Here is a 6,975-nt window from a genome sequence, read left to right on the forward strand (position 1 = left end):
AAAAAAAAAAAAAAAAAAAAGGTGGCATAGGGGGATAAAGGAAAGAAAAGAAAGGAAGAAAGAAAGAAGTATTGTTACTACAGTGTCTGCCTTCCCCTTCTCAGTGGTGTGGAAATCTGGCCATACCTTTTCAATGAAACACAATTTGTCTCAACTTGGGAACTTGAACTCATTTAAAATGTCCAGGTGCCCTTTCTCTATCTTTCCAACAATCTTGGAATTCAATTCCTTGTTAACAATGATTGTTCTACTCTCACTGGTTAAAAAACTTTCCTCCTCAGCAGACAAATGGGAGGAAAGACAGTTATTTTATAAGGCAAAAATATAAACAAGATTATCTTAAGACAGAATACAAAAAGATTTCCCTTGTAATGAAAAAAATTTTTTACTGGTTTTATGAGTTTAAAATAACAAAACATAAATACTGGAAAGGAAGATTTTACAAATCAATTTAATGTAATGGAGAAGGAAAAAAAACAAAGGGACTTAACTTTGTTTTCCTAACAGATCTCTGAAGCATGTAATTATATATTTTAGTGCCTCATAAACAAAAGTAAAGGGTGGCCTGGAATAAAACACCTGTTTTCTTATAAAGATTGACTCTGTCAGGATAGGCAGAGATATGCAACAGTAAAAATCAACCCCAAAATCTCAGCAGAGCGAAACAAATGCTTATTTCTCACTGACATCTACATTTCCAGCCAAGAACCAAGTTAACTAAAATTCCATCTTGTCACCAGCTTCTGTGATCAATACAACCAGAAAAGCAATAAAGTGAATAAAATACTGACCCGTAAAAGCTGCAAGTCAGAGGTAACAAAACAAAAATGGTTATGCCTAATTCAAGGCAGCAAAGAAGTATGATGCCACCACATGTCCCCTAAGGAGGAAAAATGAAAAAAACTGTCATCAATCTAATGCTTATAAGGTAATATCTACTTGCTCACATATTAAAGATAGAGAAAGATTTTTATTTAAATAACTTAAAAGACGTTTTTTCCATTGTAGATTCTATTTAATATAAACATGTACAAACACACATGAAAAAACTTCAAACACTGTTTTATTAAAGTCCCATTATTTGGTTCCCTATCACCCATTTCTCTAGATGATGCCTTTCATGTGCTTAGATTTGCTTTTCCCACCTGAACCGCCTACCACTAGCACCTAGCACCAAGAAGATAAAAGATAAAATTTCATACAAAGATAGGAGAAGGTAGACTCCCCGGATTAAGGGCTTCATTTTCCACTAAAGCTTTTGACCAATGGAAAAATGCGTTTAACTTTCATGAGTGCATTTCCTACTATGAAGCTGAGCTCAGAAAACAGTGAATTCCAAAAAAAAATAAGTAGTGTCGCCTGTAATCCCAGCACTTTGGGAGGCTGAGGTGGGCGGACAACAAGATCAGGAGATCGAGACCATCCTGGCTAACACAGTGAAACCCTGTCTCTACTAAAAATACAAAAAATTAGGCCAGGCGCGGTGGCTCAAGCCTGTAATCCCAGCACTTTGGGAGGCCGAGACGGGCGGATCACGAGGTCAGGAGATCGAGACCATCCTGGCTAACACAGTGAAACCCCGTCTCTACTGAAAATACAAAACTAGCCGGGCGAGGTGGCGGGCGCCTGTAGTCCCAGCTACTCGGGAGGCTGAGGCAGGAGAATGGCGTAAACCCAGGAGGCAAAGCTTGCAGTGAGCTGAGATCCAGCCACTACACTCCAGTCCGGGCAACAGAGCAAGACTCTGCCTCAAAAGAAGAAAAAAAAAATACAAAAAATTAGCCAGGCGAGGTGGCAGGTACCTGTTGCTTAAGCTACTCAGGAGGCTGAGGCAGGAGAATGGCGTGAACCCAGTAGGTGGAGCTTGCAGTGAGCCAAGATCCTGCCACTGCACTCCAGTCTGGATGACACAGCCAGACTCTGTCTCAAAAAAAAAAAGTGTCATTAGAAGATTGAAAGGAAATGCGATATCTAGATTTATACATTCATTTTTTTTTCCTGCTGACAGTCCATCTATTCCTATTTAGTTACTGGAACTTGGTGTGTAAACAGAGCATTCGCAAAAAATGACAAAGAAATAAAATTGGAGAAAAGATGAGAATAGGAGATAATATTTTGTTTACATTCAACAGCATGTTTCTTTTCCCATTCTCTCATTAAAGATCCTGGTGGATCTAGACTAAATGTGTTTTCTCTTTAAATAGTAGCAACTCTGCCCAGGACTGAGCATGAAAAACATCAATTCTCAGAACCATCCACTTTCCAAGCTGAAAAAGTAGAGATAAATTTCCACAAAGCTAAGTAAAATGTGTTATAAAGAGGTAGAAGGAGAGAAAAAAAAATTTCTGAAACACTACATTTGATTCACTTGGGCTCTAGGGAAGGAGAAATGTTGTCAAATGAATAAACAGAAAATGGCAGCAATAAGACCGTGATGTCCACAAATTTCTACATGAAATAAGGAATCATTATCTGATGCTGACCTAATCTCAATATTCAGAAAACGAGTGAGGATTCATTCAATGGAGAAGAAACGTTTGTTCTCTGTGGTAAGTTAATATCATCTAAGGATTATGATCAATAAAGGTTCTTCTTGGGCATTTTAGATGGTGAATAAAAATATTTACTTGCATCCAGAAGGTACCTGGAAGCTCCACGAAGAAATGTATATTTTAGTGTGTTAAGATCTAAATAGTACTTGGATTCTAAATTGTGTCACACTATATTATAAATATTATATATAGACTATTCCTATATAACCATAAAGAAACTTGTCTCTGGGGGAAAACAGAACAGAAATCATCCATGGTAACTTCTAGCCTCTAAATCAGGAAAGTAAGCTTCAGTAGAAACAGACCAAAGAGATATTTAGGTTCTTTATAATGCCTGCCTGAGCTTTAACATATATTTAGCATAAAATAAATATCACAAAAATAATACCAGAAGTAATGAACGAAGAGTACCTACATTAGAACACTTAAGGTCTAAAGTCAGGCAGACCTAGATTAGAATCATTCCTCCACAACTTACAAGCTAAGCAAGTTAATTCACCGTCTATACAGCAAAGGCAATGTCATTTACAATTTGTTTTTCCAGCATACTTTCCATCTGCCTTTTATTGGTGCTTTTGTGTAATTTTCCTCTTCTCTATGTGATCCTTGTATAGCAATCAATCATGATACCTGATCTTGGCCATTGCTGTTGGTGCAGGAATGGGCATATCAGCCAAGCAAGGATAAAGTAAAATCTTCTTTGGGATTGGCATTTAAAAAATAAGAGAGAGATACGGGCTGGGGAGAGGAAAAGAGACTTAGATTGTCTTTAGGCTGTCCTGACTAAGGTTTGACAACATATGTAGGTGGTGCCAGTGGCCATCTTATCTTGTCCAATACCTGAATAGAATCCTGCCTACACCATGAAGCCAAGAAAAAAACAAAGCCAAAAAAAACCACAGAAAGCAAATACTTTGATGACATTCTCTAAGTCACTACATCACCTAGAACTGAAGTTCATTCCTGGATTTCTCCATTATGTGAGCCTTTTTCCTTAAACTAATTTGAGTTAAATTTGTTCCACTTGTAACTGGGAGAAACTCAACTAACACACACTCTAAATCTCAATTTCTTCATTTGAAAAATGTGAATAATATTATAAAATGTCTCCTAGGTTTACTCATAGGATTAAGCAATATAATGCATATAACAAGTTTAGTTCAGCATCAAGCACATTAAGTACCCAATCATTACTAGTTCTTATTGCTATTATTAATTTGTGATAAAGGTATTACTGTCCTTTAGTAAAAATTTTATGATTGATATACTAAGGTTATTCCATCATACAGAATTCCTATACTCTTAAAAGAAGGCTACAACACTAAGTTTAAGAAGAGTTTACTAGCACATATAAAGGAGATTATTTACTTTGCAAACATTTCCAATCTGTGTTGTAATCAATGTACTAGAAAACAGTTATCTTGATTTGAAAGTCAGAGCAAGCCTTTTTTTCCTCACTATATCCTGTTCTTTTCTCTTACTGTACCCTAACTTTCTTCAATCACCCCTTCAGAGTAATACCATCTATTTCCTACAGTACTTAGACTCAAAGCGGGTACCATGAACCAGTCTCACTTTTAAATAAGTGATTGTAAATGCAAAAAGAATCATTCTCAGAGGAGGTAATTCTAGAGTCAGTGAAACTAATTACAAAGTTGTTGCAGGAACTTCGCAAGATGGAAGCTACCAGATACTAACATTAACTGGCATCTTTAACGTCAGACACAAAATTACACTACACACATTATCTTAAATAGTCCAACTACTCTTTAAGGTAGATATTATTATTACTTTATTACACAATGAAAATAAAATTGAGAGACGTTATGTAACTTTCTCAAGGTCAAACACATAGAAAGTGGCAGAATTTGGACTCAAACTCAAATCTGCCTGACTCTTAAGACCATCATTAATCTACACTGTCTCCATAACCCATATACAGCCTGAATTAAGGTCAATGATAGTGGAAATGGATAGATAAGTGTAGCATTTAAAAACAAGGATCTGAATACAGAGTAGAAGAAAAAAGATGAAGGTGGCAGAAGTCTGTGATTTACTGGGTATAAAAAAAACATAATAAGGTATAACACTGACAAGAGGGTTTGTGGCTTGAACAAATGTGGAAATGGTGGTGGCTTTACTGGGAAATGAAAGAAAGGAGGAGAAAACTTGATGGGAGTGGGAAAGGGATAAGGCATTCAGCCTTAATGTTGTGGACTTTATTGTTGCTATGAAAATTCAAATGGAGATATTTCACTACAGGAGTTGAAGGGGCCATATATACTTTCTCATCGCTCTCTAGCAGCTAAGGTACAGACATGGGACCTAGAGTCCGCCAATTTGATTCTCCTCAATATGTATTTTAATCTTCAACATGGGGTGCAAAGACAGCAAATTATGAGACTATTCATGACATATGGGGAACACTGGCAGTGTCTCATGTAATAAGCATGGAGTTATGGTGGTGACTATTATTGGTGCCCATAGCAATATTCCAACTAGACCATTCTTGAAGCATGACCTTGTCTGTGTGTTTTTACTGCCCAGCCTCTATTGATCCCTATTTGTCAGGCCTCATTCTCCAGATCCTTTTTGATTATATGATATACTTTATGACCTCCAAAAAAAACAAACAAAAAAAAACCCTGCTCCTTTTCTACTCAAATTAGGAAGAGTTGTATTCTGTTGCTGGCAGTCCAGAATTCTGAATAATAAAACCAATACATTCATCACTGTATCATGTACAGAATTAAGGGAGTCCTTTCCCCATTGTTCTTGCATCATCCCCAACCCATAAGCTAGATAACAATTTGCTAGATATTAAGGGGAATCTTAAAATACTTCAAAAAATTCATAGACTGACAGTGATAAAATGCAATCAATAAGTTATATACCACAGCATGATCCACATTTTAAAGCATATATATATATATATATATACACACATAGACACTAAGTAGAATAAAGTCAAGTCCACCCATAAACATTAAGACACAGTATTAAAAACGTACAACTTCAAAAATAAAAGAGAACCTGTAGCAACTATCAGATACAGAATGTATATTATACCTCTTTAAGAATAACAATATAACTCACAGTAGAGCAGACATCACATCCATTGATGCATGAACATGACAAATGAACATTTCCAAAGTACTAAGGATAAAAAATTATCAGCCGACTTTTATAACTAGCTAAATTATCATTCAAAGGTGCGGGTAACATGAGATCTTTTTGTTTTTTCCTACTAAGTTTCTCCTTTTATTTTTTCAATTGTAATCCACAAATTCAGGGGATAATGCTTCAAAAAGGTGGTTTTAATTACTTTTGTACCCAATCTTGACTGTATTCAGATTCAATTTTTTGAGGATAGGAAGGATTTCAAGAGAGAGTAAGAATGACAGGGAGAGGATATGTGACCATCTGCTCATCCTTTTATTTTCTAATTTTTATAACTTCATGTGAGTCTGTATCTCAAAGTTAAAAGTTTAATAAAAAATATTTTAAAGGTGAATGCAAAACAAAACCTTTTCACCCCACAAAAACTAAGAATGTTTGCTACCCAAAGACTTTCACATAAAAATTATAAAGCTGTGAAAAGCAATTTAGAAAGAGGGAGTGTGATATAAGAAAGTTGAACATAGAAGTTGATTAAATAAGCTGATAAATGTAATCAATTAACTAATGTTAAAAATAACTAGTTTGATGTGTTTTAAAAGAATAGAACATAAATCTAAGGCTGTAGAAATTGCTACAAGATGGGAGGGGTGGTGTGGTGTATAATAAATAAAACATGCTAAATTCTGTATATTATTAGAAAATGCAATAATTTATCACTTTAAAACAGTGTTGTCAGCATTGAAAAGGGCTTCTTATGGCCTCAGGTACTTTCATTTAAAGGTAATCACAAACGTTTTAAACAGGAATGACTCAGTAAGATTATAACTGTTTTTTAAAAATAACTACAGCTTCAGTGAGTAAGATTTGGAAAAGAGATCAGAGACACAACTATTTGGAAGGTCAGAACTAAGTAAGATGTAGTGAATGAAAAGAGGAGGAGTTAAATGTGAGCTATATTCAGAAGACAGAATCTACCACTTGCTCTGGACACCATGTGCTTAGGAACACATAGATAACCCCCTAATAGACAGGAATGCTGTCACATTCTTCTTTGCCCAATGCATGACACAATTGTTGAAAGTATCCAATAAATGTTTAAATGAACTGGATAAATTTCATTTGAAATATCCACAATACATGAAGATAGACAAAAGAAATTATTAACAAAATCCTAAAATTCAGGGGAAAGATCAGGGCTGACAGCCTCATCAGAGAAGACTTGCCACTGGGCTAGGCAAGCTGACCAAGGGTGTGGGGCAAAGAGGAGGGGGAGGAAATACGCTGAAATATACCAACACTCAAG

At 35.7% G+C, this 6,975-nt stretch overlaps 1 long non-coding RNA gene across 1 annotated transcript in view; it reads right to left on the minus strand.

Annotated features, from left to right (window-relative positions):
* The window catches only part of LOC108530918 (uncharacterized), a 3,677-nt gene extending 2,796 nt beyond the window's left edge, over positions 1-881 (minus strand). Inside the window, exon 1 of the long non-coding RNA XR_001886023.1 lies at positions 792-881. This is a non-coding gene — a long non-coding RNA (uncharacterized LOC108530918). The remainder of the gene's footprint in view (positions 1-791) is intronic.
* Positions 882-6,975: the final 6,094 nt, after the last annotated feature.

Source organism: Rhinopithecus bieti, unplaced genomic scaffold (assembly GCF_001698545.2).
Source record: "Rhinopithecus bieti isolate Rb0 unplaced genomic scaffold, ASM169854v2 scaffold_5260, whole genome shotgun sequence".
Classification (NCBI taxonomy): Eukaryota; Metazoa; Chordata; class Mammalia; order Primates; family Cercopithecidae; genus Rhinopithecus; species Rhinopithecus bieti.